Source organism: Mirounga angustirostris, unplaced genomic scaffold, assembly GCF_029215605.1.
Source record: "Mirounga angustirostris isolate CCGP_5_RB_7025 unplaced genomic scaffold, mMirAng1.0.hap1 SCAF_15, whole genome shotgun sequence".
NCBI lineage: Eukaryota > Metazoa > Chordata > Mammalia > Carnivora > Phocidae > Mirounga > Mirounga angustirostris.
The window spans coordinates 5,708,970-5,722,656 of NW_026991723.1; the positions used below are offsets into that span (position 1 = coordinate 5,708,970).

General features: G+C 42.9%; 1 protein-coding gene across 2 annotated transcripts in view; it reads left to right on the forward strand.

Moving 5' to 3' along the window:
* The window catches only part of LOC129046027 (zinc finger protein 37A-like), a 99,964-nt gene extending 86,692 nt beyond the window's left edge, over positions 1-13,272 (forward strand). For both annotated transcript variants that reach the window (XR_010407569.1, XR_010407570.1), the window contains exons 3-4: positions 8,250-8,421; positions 11,310-13,272. The gene's annotated coding sequence lies outside the window, so the exon portion shown is untranslated. The remainder of the gene's footprint in view (positions 1-8,249; positions 8,422-11,309) is intronic.
* Positions 13,273-13,687: the final 415 nt, after the last annotated feature.

Here is a 13,687-nt window from a genome sequence, read left to right on the forward strand (position 1 = left end):
CGGGGCACAAAATCGGAACTTTTAGAAGTCGGCTCCGCTGAGGGACGTCGCTCCGGTGGCTAAGCGGGGGGTGGAACCCTCCGGGACAGTGTGGTCTCAGGACCCTCGGGGTCACAGAAAGATCGGGGGTGCCTGACTGTGGCAGAACTCCCAGGTAACGGAGCAGGGAAGCTGGCTGCAGAGGCGGAGGGACCCAACAAGCGGCAGATCCGGGGAGACTCCCCTTCCTCCCCCGGGAGGAGCAGCGCAGGAGCGCACCACAGGGATCTGCTGGGTTTGGAGACTCCACCCGGGGTCGGGTGCCAGAGATAGAAACGCGCGGTCACAGGCCGGGTGAGCACGGAGTGCGGCCGGAGACCAGGGAGACGGGAGTGACTGACGGCTTTTCTCTGGGGGCTCACTGAGGAGCGGGGCCCCGAGTTCTCGGCTCCTCCGGGGCGGAGATTGGGAGGCCGTCATTTTCACTCTCCGCCTCCAAAGCTGTACGGAAAGCTCACAGGGAACAAAAGCTCCGGAGAGCAAACCCGAGCAGATTACTTAGCCGGGAGGGGGCAAGGGCGGGGCAATTCTGCCTCCGGCAAAGATGTTTGGAAACAAAAAGAACAAGAGGTAGTACCGACTGCCAGGGACCTACTTAATACGGACATTAGTACGATGTCAGATCTAGAGTTCAGAATCATCACTTTAAAGATACTAGCTGGGCTTGAGAAAAGCATGGAAGTCATTAGAGAAACCCTTTCTGGAGAAGTAAAAGAACTAAAATCTAACCAAGTTGAAATCAAAAAGGCTATTAATGAGGTGCAATCAAATATGGGGGAACTAACTGCTAGGATAAATGAGGCAGAAGAGAGAATCAGTGATATAGAAGACCAAATGATGGAAAATAAAGAAGCTGAGAAAAAGAGAGATAAACAACTATTGGATCACGAGGGCAGAATTCGAGAGATAAGCGATACCATAAGACGAAACAACATTAGAAGAATTGGGATCCCAGAAGAAGAAGAAAGAGAGAGAGGGGCAGAAGGCATAATGGAGCAAATTATAGCAGAGAACTTCCCTAATTTGGGGAAGGAAACAGGCATCAAAATCCAGGAAGCACAGAGAACCCCTCTCAAAATCAATAAAAATAGGTCAACACCCCAACATCTAATAGTAAAACTTACGAGTCTCATAGACAAAGAGAAAATCCTGAAAGCAGCTCGGGAGAAGAGATCTGTAACCTACAATGGTAGAAACGTTAGATTGGCAACAAACCTATCCACAGAGACCTGGCAGGCCAGAAAGGACTGGCAGGATCTATTCAGAGCACTAAATGAGAAAAATATGCAGCCAAGAATACTCTATCCAGCTAGGCTGTCATTGAAAAGTGAAAGAGAGATAAAAAGCTTCCAGGACAAACAAAAACTAAAGGAATTTGCAAACACAAAACCAGCCCCACAGGAAATCTTGAAAGGGGTCCTCTAAGCAAAGAGAGAGCCTAAAAGCAATATAGACCAGAAAGGAACACAGACAATATACGGTAACAGTCACCTCACAGGCAATACAGTGGCACTAAATTCCTATCTTTCAATAGTTACCCTGAATGTAAATGGGCTAAATGCCCCCCATCAAAAGACACAGGCTATCAGACTGGATTAAAAAACAAAACCCATAGATATGCTGTCTGCAAGAGACTCATTTTAGACCCAAAGACACCACCAGATTGAAAGTGAGGGGGTGGAACACCATTTACCATGCTAATGGACACCAAAAGAAAGCTGGGGTGGCAATCCTTATATCAGACAAATTAGATTTTAAACCAAAGACTGTAATAAGAGATGAGGAAGGACACTATATCCTACTTAAAGGGTCTATCAAACAAGAAGATCTAACAGTTGTAAATATCTATGCCCCTAACATGGGAGCAGCCAATTATATAAGGCAATTAATAACAAAAGCAAAGAAACACATTGACAACAATACAATAATAGTGGGGGACTTTAACACCCCCCTCACTGAAATGGACAGATCGTCTAAGCAAAAGATCAACAAGGAAATAAAGACTTTAAATGACACACTGGACGAAATGGACTTCACAGACATATTCAGAACATTCCATCCCAAAGCAACGAAATACACATTCTTCTCTAGTGCCCATGGAACATTCTCCAGAACAGATCACATCCTAGGTCATAAATCAGGTCTCAACCAGTACCAAAAGATTGGGATCATTCCCTGCCTATTTTCAGACCACAATGCTTTGAAACTAGAACTCAATCACAAGAGGAAAGTCAGAAAGAACTCAAATACATGGAGGCTAAAGAGCATCCTACTGAAGAATGAATGGGTCAACCAGGAAATTAAAGAAGAATTAAAAAAATACATGGAAACCAATGAAAATGAAAACACAACTGTTCAAAATCTTTGGGATGCAGCAAAGGCAGTCCTAAGAGGAAAGTATATAGCAAAACAAGCCTTTCTCAAGAAACAAGAAAGGTCTCAAGTACACAACCTAACCCTACACCTAAAGGAGCTGGAGAAGGAACAGCAAATAAAGCCTAAACCCAGCAGGAGAAGAGAAATAATAAAGATCAGAGCAGAAATCAATGAAATAGAAACTAAAAGAACAGTAGAACAGATCAACGAAACTAGGAGCTGGTTCTTTGAAAGAATTAACAAGATTGATAAACCCCTGGCCAGACTTATCAAAAAGAGAAGAGAAATGACCCAAATCAACAAAATCATGAATGAAAGAGGAGAGATCACAACCAACACCAAAGAAATACAAACAATTATAAGAACATACTATGAGAACTCTATGCCAGCAAATTAGATAACCTGGAAGAAATGGATGCATTCCTAGAGATGTATCAACTACCAAAACTGAACCAGGAAGAAATAGAAAACCTGAACAGACCTATAACCACTAAGGAAATTGAAGCAGTCATCAAAAATCTCCCAAAAAACAAAAGCCCAGGGCCAGATGGCTTCCCAGGGGAATTCTACCAAACATTTCAAGAAGAATTAATACCTATTCTTCTGAAACTGTTCCAAAAAATAGAAATGGAAGGAAAACTTCCAAACTCATTTTATGAGGCCAGCATTACCTTGATCCCAAAACCAGACAAAGACCCCATCAAAAAGGAGAATTACAGGCCAATATCCCTGATGAACATGGATGCAAAAATTCTCACCAAAATACTAACCAATAGGATCCAACAGTACATTAAAAGGATTATTCACCACGACCAAGTGGGATTTATCCCTGGGCTGCAAGGTTGGTTCAACATCCGCAAATCAATCAACGTGATACCATACATTAACAAAAGAAAGAACAAGAATCATATGATCCTCTCAATAGATGCAGAAAAAGCATTTGACAAAGTACAGCATCCTTTCTTGATCAAAATTCTTCAGAGTATAGGCATAGAGGATACATATCTCAATATCATAAAAGCCATCTATGAAAAACCTAAGCGAATATCATTCTCAATGGGGAAAAACTGAGAGCTTTCCCCCTAAGGTCAGGAACATGGCAGGGATGTCCACTATCACCACTGCTAGTCAACATAGTATTGGAAGTCCTAGCCACAGCAATCAGACAACAAAAAGAAATCAAAGGCATCCAAATCGGCAAGAAGAAGTCAAACTCTCACTCTTTGCAGATGATATGATACTTTATGTGGAAAACCCCAAAGACTCCACCCCAAAACTGCTAGAACTCATACAGGAATTCAGTGAAGTGGCAGGATATAAAATCAATGCACAGAAGTCAGTGGCATTCCTATACACCAACAACAAGACAGAAGAAAGAGAAATTAAGGAGTCGATCCCATTTACGATTGCACCCAAAACCATAAGATACCTAGGAATAAATCTAACCAAAGAGGCAAAGGATCTGTACTCAGAAAACTATAAAATACTCATGAAAGAAATTGAGGAAGACACAAAGAAGTGGAAAAACGTTCCATGCTCATGGATTGGAAGAACAAATATTGTGAAGATGTCAATGCTACCTAGAGCAATCTACACATTCAATGCAATCCCCATCAAAATACCATCCACCTTTTTCAAAGAAATGGAACAAATAATCCTAAAATTTGTATGGAACCAGAAAAGACCCCGCATAGCCAGAGGAATGTTGAAAAAGAAAAGCAAAGCTGGCAGCATCACAATTCTGGACTTCAAGCTCTATTACAAAACTGTCATCATCAAGACAGTATGGTAATGGCACAAAAACAGACACATAGATCAATGGAACAGAACAGAGAGCCCAGAAATGGATCCTCCAATCTATGGTCAACTAATCTTCAACAAAGCAGGAAAGAATGTCCAATGGAAAAAAGACAGTCTCTTCAACAAATGGTGTTGGGAAAACTGGATAGCCACATGCAGAAGAATGAAACTGGACCATTTCCTTACACCACACACAAAAATAGACTCCAAATGGTTGAAAAACCTCAATGTGAGACAGGAGTCCTTCAAAATCCTAAAGGAGAACACAGGCAGCAACCTCTTTGACCTCAGCCACAGCAACTTCTTCCTAGAAACATCGCCAAAGGCAAGGGAAGCAAGGGCAAAAATGAACTATTGGGACTTCATCAAGAGAAAAAGCTTTTGCAAAGCAAAGGAAACAGTCAACAAAACCAAAAGACAACCGACAGAATGGGAGAAGATATTTGCAAATGACATATCAGATAAAGGGCTAGTATCCAAAATCTATAAAGAACTTATCAAACTCAACACCCAAAGAACAAAGAATCCAATCAAGAAATGGGCAGAAGACATGAACAGACATTTTTCCAAAGAAGACATTCAAATGGCCAACAGACACATGAAAAAGTGCTCAACATCGCTTGGCATCAGGGAAATCCAAATCAAAACCTCAATGAGATACCACCTCACACCAGTCAGAATGGCTAAAATTAACAAGTCAGGAAACTTACATTACCATACATTAACAAAAGAAAGAACAAGAATCATATGATCCTCTCAATAGATGCAGAAAAAGCATTTGACAAAGTACAGAATCCTTTCTTGATCAAAATTCTTCAGAGTATAGGCATAGAGGATACATACCTCAATATCATAAAAGCCATCTATGAAAAACCTACAGCGAATATCATTCTCAATGGGGAAAAACTGAGAAATGCGGAGAAAGGGGAACCCTCCTACACTTTTGGTGGGAATGCAAGCTGGTGCAGCCACTCTGGAAAACAGTATGGAGGTTCCTCAAACAGTTGAAAATAGAGCTACCATATGACCCAGCAATTGCACTACTGGGTATTTACCCCAAAGATACAAAAGTAGGGATCCGAAAGGGTACGTGCACCCCAATGTTTATAGCAGCCACGTCCACAATAGCCAAACTATGGAAAGAGCCAAGATGTCCATCAACAGATGAATGGATAAAGAAGAAGTGGTATATATATACAATGGAATATTATGCAGCCATCAAAAGGAATGAGATCTTGCCATTTGCAATGACGTGGATGGAACTGGAGGGTATTATGCTGAGCGAAATAAGTCAAACAGAGAAAGACATGTATCATATGACCTCACTGATATGAGGAATTCTTAATCTCAGGAAACAAACTGAGGGTTGCTGGAGTGGGGGGTGGGGTGGGAGGGATGGGGTGGCTGGGTGATAGACACTGGGGAGGTTATGTGCTCTGGTAAGCACTGTGAATTGTGCAAGACTGTTGAATCTCAGATCTGTACCTCTGAAACAAATAATGCAGTATATGTTAAGGAAAAAAAAAAAAAGCGGGAGGGGAAGAATGAAGGGGGGGAATTGGAGGGGTAGACAAACCATGAGAGACGATGGACTCTGAGAAACAAACTGAGGGTTCTAGAGGGGAGGGGGTGGGAGGATGGGTTAGCCTGGTGATGGGTATTGAGGAGGGCACGTTCTGCATGGAGCACTGGGTGTTATGCACAAACAATGAATCATGGAACACTATATCTAAAACTAATGATGTAATGTATGGGGATTAACATAACAATAAAAAAATTAAAAAAAAAAACAGGCAAAGAAACGCAATGCAAAAAAAAAAAAAACGAAAAACTAAACTCATCAAAGGGAGATTGTATTTGTGGTTCCCAAAGGCAGGGTGTTGGGGATGGAAAGAATTGGATGAAAATGGCCAAAATATATGAACTTCTATTTATAACACAAGTCCTGTTTTAGACAACATGATGACTGTAGGTAGGGGCTCCTGGGTGACTCAGTCAGTTAAGCATCCAACTCTTGATCTCAGCTCGGGTACTGATCTCAGGGTTGTGAGTTTGAGCCCCATGTTGGCCTCTATGCTGGGCATGGAGCCTACTTTTAAAAAAAAAAAGTGATGACTGTAATTAATATGCACAAAACCCACTGAGAGGAGGCACATGAAACCAGGCACTCTGTCCATCAGGCTTTAGGCCCAGGTCTTGAGCCTCAGAAGTGTCTGCAGGACTGGGACAATATCTTTGGAGACTGAGAATGAACAACTTTTGAAAGCATCTGTTAACCAAATATATCATTCATCTTGCACTTTCTGGGACAGGGTCCACTTTTAACCTCTATGTCCAAGCCTTGAGTCAACACCTCAACTCTACAACAAGGAATAGAGCCCTTAGGGAAAAAAAAACAGAGCCTTCAGGCTGAGTCATGTTTCCAGAAGTGGGTAATAAAAGCCATAAACTGTGGTCATTCCTGGGTCCCTTTCCTCCCTGGCCATACCAATCATCAACTGGAGAAGCAAAGAGAAGAAGGTGGAAATAACAGAGCTACCCAGATCCATCAGCCTGAAGTCCCATGACAATTCTCAGTCTAGAAGGAGCTATTTCCTGAGAGGTCCCAACTATGGGCACTCACACTCCTAGGCTTCCAAAAACAAATAGCACCAGGAAGTCCACCACTTCTATGCAAACCCACAGATACTCAGATATTCAGTCATTATCAATCCAACTATATACAATTTAGACATCTGTTCTACCTCTCCATGCTTTACTGCAGCTCTGTGTGTTCCTCCTGGTACTCATCTGCCATCCCCATATCTCCTCACCACCTCCCCTCACTCGTGCACTCAAAGCTCCTCTCTGGTCAGTAATCTTCATAACTCTGTGTCTGGAGGTACCAGTGAAATGTCCTCCAGAGCTTTCCCAACCCCATTCAATGGGCATCCATGGTGGAGCACCATTTCTTGGTGTGGCCCAGGGGACAGCTGACCTTAGTGTTAATTGACTTGATCAAATCAATATATTATCAAGGACAAATTATTTTTATTTACAAATATTTATGGACTAGCCATAGAAGACTAAGAATAGTGTCAAAAAGGATTAAGCCCAATGGGGCGCCTGGGTGGCTCAGTCATTAAGCGTCTGCCTTTGGCTCAGGTCATGATCCCAGGGTCCTGGGATTGGGCCCCACATCGGGCTCCCTGCTCCACAGGAAGCCTGCTTCTCCCACTCCCCCTGCTTGTCCTCCCTCTCTCACTGTGTCTCTCTCTCTCAAATAGATCAATAAAATCTTAAAAAAAAAAAAAAAAGGATTAAGCCCAGAATGAAAGAATGCTTGTGGAAATGGAAAAGACATCAAGTGGTATTTATAAATTCACCTCCTCGGAGCAGGAAGATGTGAGGGGAAAGGTGACTGCTGGGGAAGTAACAAAATGTAATAGATAAGAGAGAAGACAGACTATTAAACCACCATTGCATGCCTGGGAACATGAGCACAGACCTCAGAGGGGAGAAGATAGTAAGATGTAAATGAGTACAGTCTGTCTGGCCCAGATGACTTCCCCCCAGAGGATGACAGCACTGCAACCTTGTCCTCAGAATCCCCGTCCACAGTCTTTGAGAAATTGTGAAGATCTGAGAGATGCTGCATCCCAGAAAAGAAAAGATGTCCCAATTTTCAAAATGATGAGAATAATATATTCTAAAATCTGTAGAGAAAATCTTGATGTTGATTTTTGGCAAAATTCAAGAATGGATTTTTGTACAGAGGGTATGTGAAAACTTAGAAAATAGTGAGCATGAGAAACTAGAGTATTTTCTCTAGAAAGCAAGACAGGCCTTAGTAAATCAGAGGATCACAGGTATTGCAAAGATGGAGGGTGTGTGGACACAGTGAGGTGACACTTGCCTTGCTTCCCCGGGCAGCTATAGCCCAAGCTGGCCTTCCTCTTGTCTTAGTTCTTTTTGTCAGGATGGATGTGCTTGAGCCCATCTTCCTGCTGACCTTTAGCCCCATAGTATAAATACTCCTGTGTTCTACTCACCAGAGCTCTCCCAGAAAACAGAATGCTGGAAGGAGGCTCTGCTCTCCTCTCCATCCTGGCTTCAAGAGCTGGAAATGGAGCTGGAGCACCAAAAGGTGGGATGGAGCAGCTTTTGGAAGACTCGCAGGAGAAGCAACAGGTGATCTTGCTTTTCCAGGAGGAATAACTAACCCAGGTAAGAGGGAGTCCATTGATAAGGAAAATGGCCCCATGTTCAGATTTAGAAGGGATATTGACTAGACAGTTAATGGCCTCTTTTGGAAATCTGTTTCTTCTCCGCTCTTCCTGATGATGGGTGACTTGGAGCCAAAGGGAAGACTTCTGTGGGAACACCTTTTCCTCTCCAATGTTGGGAGACTAAAATTTTGTTGTAGAAGGCTTCAGCATATCAGGTACTAGAGAAAGAATGTTCTCATGTTTCCAGTTTGTTTAAAGATACTAGTTTTGCTGTAATGTAGGAGACATCTACACCAGCCCTGACACTAAGCCCCAGCATAAACCGTAGAACTGCTTGTCACCATGACAAGAGCAGGGGCAGTAAGAATATGAAGCTGTTGTGTATGCTCCTAGCTACTCTAGCTAATGGCATGACTTCAGGTGAAGTTACTTCACCTCTCTGAGTCTCTATTTCCACATCTGTCAAATAAAAGTGATGGGTTTCATGACCCCTGGGTTGACATCTAGGGCTAAAACTCTCTGATGCAAAGGCTAGCTCACAGCGGGTTGCCCTGGGGACCCTTGCCAGCTCAGCAGACCCTTGCCTTTCCCCTGGCAGCTGCAGCATAAGCTGGCCTCCTGCAGCTACAGTGTGAAGAGAAACAGCAGTTCTTGCAGTCCCTCCAGTTAGAGCTACAGATCTCTGAGGCACTTTATGGCAATTCCAAGAAGGGACTGTAAGGTGTACATTGTCCCTACTCCCCCACCCCATGAGTTTCCTTCCCTTGCTTAGGATCATAGTGAGGTCTTTACCTTGGGAGTTGTAGACATCTGGAAAGCTATAGAGTTCTGTCTCAGAAAGACCCCTAACCAGGCATGGGGCTCCCAAAAAGAAGATAGGAAAACCCAGAGGCTGGTGACATGAGCAAGACCCAGCCCAGCCATCCCTAAAAATAGGCCACAAAAGTCCAACCTTACCTACCTAGATGTCCAGAGACAAGTTAAAGTCTGGACTATACAAGATATTTTTAAAATATAAAGAACTGTCCTGGTGGTACCATCATTTGAAAAGGTCTTGAATTCTGGGAATAATACACATTGACCACCCACACAGCCAATGTAGCAATAGCCTGGTCCCTTACTGACCCACTCCCCAGTGAGAAAATTAAAAGATAAAAAAAAATTACAGAAATACCACTAATAGAACCTAAATTTCAAGTCTGGATCTAAGTTTTAAACTCTTTTATTGAGCACTTTCACCACCTGCTGCAATGATAGCCTCATATTTGAGAATCTTGTTATATTTCCCCATGCTTCTTCAATCGGAGGGTATTCTAAACATAAATTTAATAAATCCAAGCAGTCTGCAACAGTGGGCTGATGTCAGTATGATGAAATTCAGCAAATACAAACAAAAAGTCCTGAGCTAATATCAGTAGTAGAAGTACGGGGGAATGGGGAGGTCTGGCCCTGTAGCCATTTGTGGGCTTGAGGATGGGAGAGTTAGGTGGAAACACATGTACACAAGGAACTTGTAGGTCAAGGTCACTAGAAAAGCCAGTTCCACCTGAGACCACAGCTGTGTAAGAGTGGTGTCCATATGGTGAGACCATGTCAGAAATATTGTTAGATTGTGAGGCACCATCTTGTAAAAGGGACATTGACAAATGAGGGAACATCACTAAGACAGGGACCACAATGCTGAGGGACCAGAAATCTCAAACTGGTTGAAGGAACTAAAAATGTTTAGCCTGGAAAAGATGATGAGGGGATGAGAACTAGCTTTAAATATTTGAAGAACTGTCAGGTGAAGAAGAAGAGCTGATGTGTTTTCTGTCCCTTTGGAGGTCTAAATGATGGGCAAAGGATACAGGTTAATGGAATATACTTAAATGATGCTTTCCTTACCGCTCAAGCATTCTAGTGAAGGAATGGCTGGTTTGTAAGGAGTAAGCTCCCCATCCAAGCCCTCTTTACATGGAAAGGGATGGTTTGTCAAAGATTCCATGGAAGCAGGTCTTGCTTTCGGGGGGGAATGTTGACTCCCTAACCTTTCAATTCTAAGTTCTTCTGATTATATGTTTTTAAATTCCTTAAGCAATATGGTTTATTAAGAATGTTCACTGTTTGGCGAACTTTGAGTTTTCATAAAGCCTGGTTCAGTTTCCTAATTTGCAGATGAGAAGGTGAACCAGAAATTGAAGAAATATAGGGGGGACAGCAGGCTGAGAGAACAGCTTATGTACAAAGTTATGGGAGTTGGGTCCTACTTGCCTGGAGGAGAGCTTTGTATGCGGGGGTGTGAGAAGTCAGGTCAGTTGAAAGAACAGTTGCCAGCATATAGAAGGCCTACAGGGTTGGATGAAGGTGTACATTCTACACAGCAGACAATGGAAAATGGGTATTTTTTTCCTGAGTACAGTAGGTACATGATGGAAACAGAACTCTCTCATGGTAAGACTGGTGGGACAGCTGGAGTCAGGAGACATTAGAACCAGGGAAACCTACTGAATGGGGGCAGTGATGTTCCGGGTGTGAAGTGATGAGGGTCTCCTCTAGGTGCTGTCAGGAAGATAAAGGGGAATAAATAGTAAGCAAAAAAAAAGTAAGAAAAACTTTGTGAAAATTTGGGTTTAGAGAAAGAAACAGAGGAACATCATAGAACTTTGAGGTTACTATCTGCAAACAGCTTCATCCTGAAATGCCTCCCTTTCACGCCTTTCTCCCTTTTTATGGGTCTTTTAGAATTCATTTCAAAACACTACCACTAAGCCCCGTAATCCCTTATCCTTAATTCTGCAATCCAATAAGATCTGTGAATTGAAATCTTTTCCATATACTCATTTGGGGACAAAACATAACTGACCTGACAAAAGGATATTCATGGTTCTCATTTATCTCACATAGCTCGTTGTGGGAATATGGATACATCAGATGAAGGCCTGCGGCCAATATCACTCGGTGCGTGTGATACCTGGCATATATGGTATATGCATCCCATTGCATCACCCCTCGGCACTCACCCTCAGATGGTCAACTCAGGGGAAAGAGGACCCTGCGTCCTAGGAATGGGGCACGTGGTCCCAACACTGGAGCTCCTTGGCAGTTCTAAAAGCACATGATGGAGCAGCAGCGCCCTGCTGGCCAGTGAGGCTCAGCCAGCCCTACTCCCAGACCCACACCTGACGCAGGCCCAGCTCAGCCGGGTCACCATCAGACTGGATGTCAGTCTACGCTGCAGCGCTCCAGTGCTTTGAATCCACATGTGAAAGCGGTAGCTTCCCAGGTGCCATCTCATGCTTAGCCCAGCACCTCCTATTTCCATTCTTTTATGATCTGCAAAGTGTGGCGACCTCACTCTAAATCTGCTGTCCCATTTCATCATCCAAACAGCCCTCTGGAGAGCTGGGACTAATGGCCAGACCAAGCCCACTGAAAGGCTTGTGTAAAGCAAACCAACGATCGTTTGTATGTGGCTTTTGTGCAAAAGCCTAGCCTGTGTCTCATGGTGTTTTAGAATGTGTGTATAAATGTATGATACACATTCATATGTGTTGCTATAGCGACATGACAGCCAATATAACTGGTGGACAGGGTCCATTAGAGGAAGTGAGACACAGTCTTTGGTGGCTAGAAAAGCAAAATGTTATACAAAGAAATAAACATTTTTTCTTCACCTGCTTTGTTTCCAATTTCAGCACCAGTCTCCAGGCTGAGTGTGAAAGAGTAGGAAAGACACACTTGTTAAGAAGCTCAGAGTCTAATGCATGAAGTCTAAGTTTATAAGAATACAGCTTTTCCTTCTTTGTCCTTTTGTGAAAATCCCCAGTCAAAAAATATGAGACAGCGATTCTTAGATTTGGGCCATCTTCGAATCAGTGATGGAGATTACAGAAGCATTTCCTGGGCTCCGGTCCCAGGAGATTTAGTTGGTGTGCGGCCCTAGGTTCTGCATGTTTCACATAAACACCCCAGGTGGTTCCGGTGCAATGGGCTGCAGACTGCAGTTCACAGAACCTCATTCTACAACATTGAGTCAAAACTGTAAATCAGTTCGTTTTACTTTAATTAAGAACCTGTCATTGAAAAGTATATGTCATTCCATAAATGTTGACATAAAGATCTTCAGCTATTCTTTATGTCCTTTTGCCTTTTGCCTAAAATAAAACTATCCACAGTTATTTCCCAGAACCAGTTAGAAAATTAAAGCAAGACTAAGAACAAACAATCACTGTCACCACCACCACCACCAAAAAGATCCACCAACAGACCCCTGCCTGGGGTGGAGACATGCCCCACTTTCATGATGGATGCAGTGGCATCACAATCTGCTTTCACACTCGGTGGCTTCCGTGGTTCCTTGAGCATGTTCGGCCATCAATATGAGGAGCTCACTGGCAGAATCAGCAGGATGGATGAAAAGCCAGCCAAACCATAAAGTATTACTTAAAGACAAAGTAGCAAAATGTGAGGCCCTCTTGCCCTGTGCTTATTCAAGTATCCCAGCAATTTTACCTTCATCCCTGTGCTGCCGGGTCTGGTAGGTGTTGATCATCAGTAATCTGTGAAGAACTCAAATATGGCTTCTAAGAAATCCATTTTATGTGCATAACATTTATGAAAGCAACAAGATATTGTGGAAATATCCGATCTGCTCAGAATCCAGTCACAAATCCTTTTTGGGGAAAAGACCTAAAACCATTCTTGCACTCTTTATGAAATGTTAAAAAGTAGCTCTGTGTCTCAATAAAACGTTGGAAAAAAAACATATCTTTGAGAGGAGGATGCTCCAATATTTAACGTTCTGTATGTTATATTCTGTCCCACCATATGACAGAAACAGAGCCCATTCTTTAAAAAAAAAATTCTGTGTGACAACCACTGTCTTCCAATTTGTTTTAATTCAGGTAAGAACCATGTTGCGCTCTGTGCAGGGAACAGGGGGCGGTCCTACAGGAAAGAATGGAAAGGAGAAAGAAGCAGGTACCTAATTTAACACTTAAACGTGTAAAACTAGCTCCTGACCTGACGTAAACCTGCAGAATGTATACAGTGTTTATTACACCCAGCAGATCCTATCATCGCTCAAGCCACTGAGGCTAGCATTGGTTTCTATTGCTGTCCTAACAAGTTGCCATAAACTTAGTGGCCTAAAAGAACACAGGTTTATTATCTCACTGTTCTATGGGTTAGGATTCCAACAAGGATCTCACCGGATGAAAATCAAAGGTGCCTCCAGGGCTGCTTTCCATTCTGGAGGCTCTAGGGGACGATCTGTTTCTTAG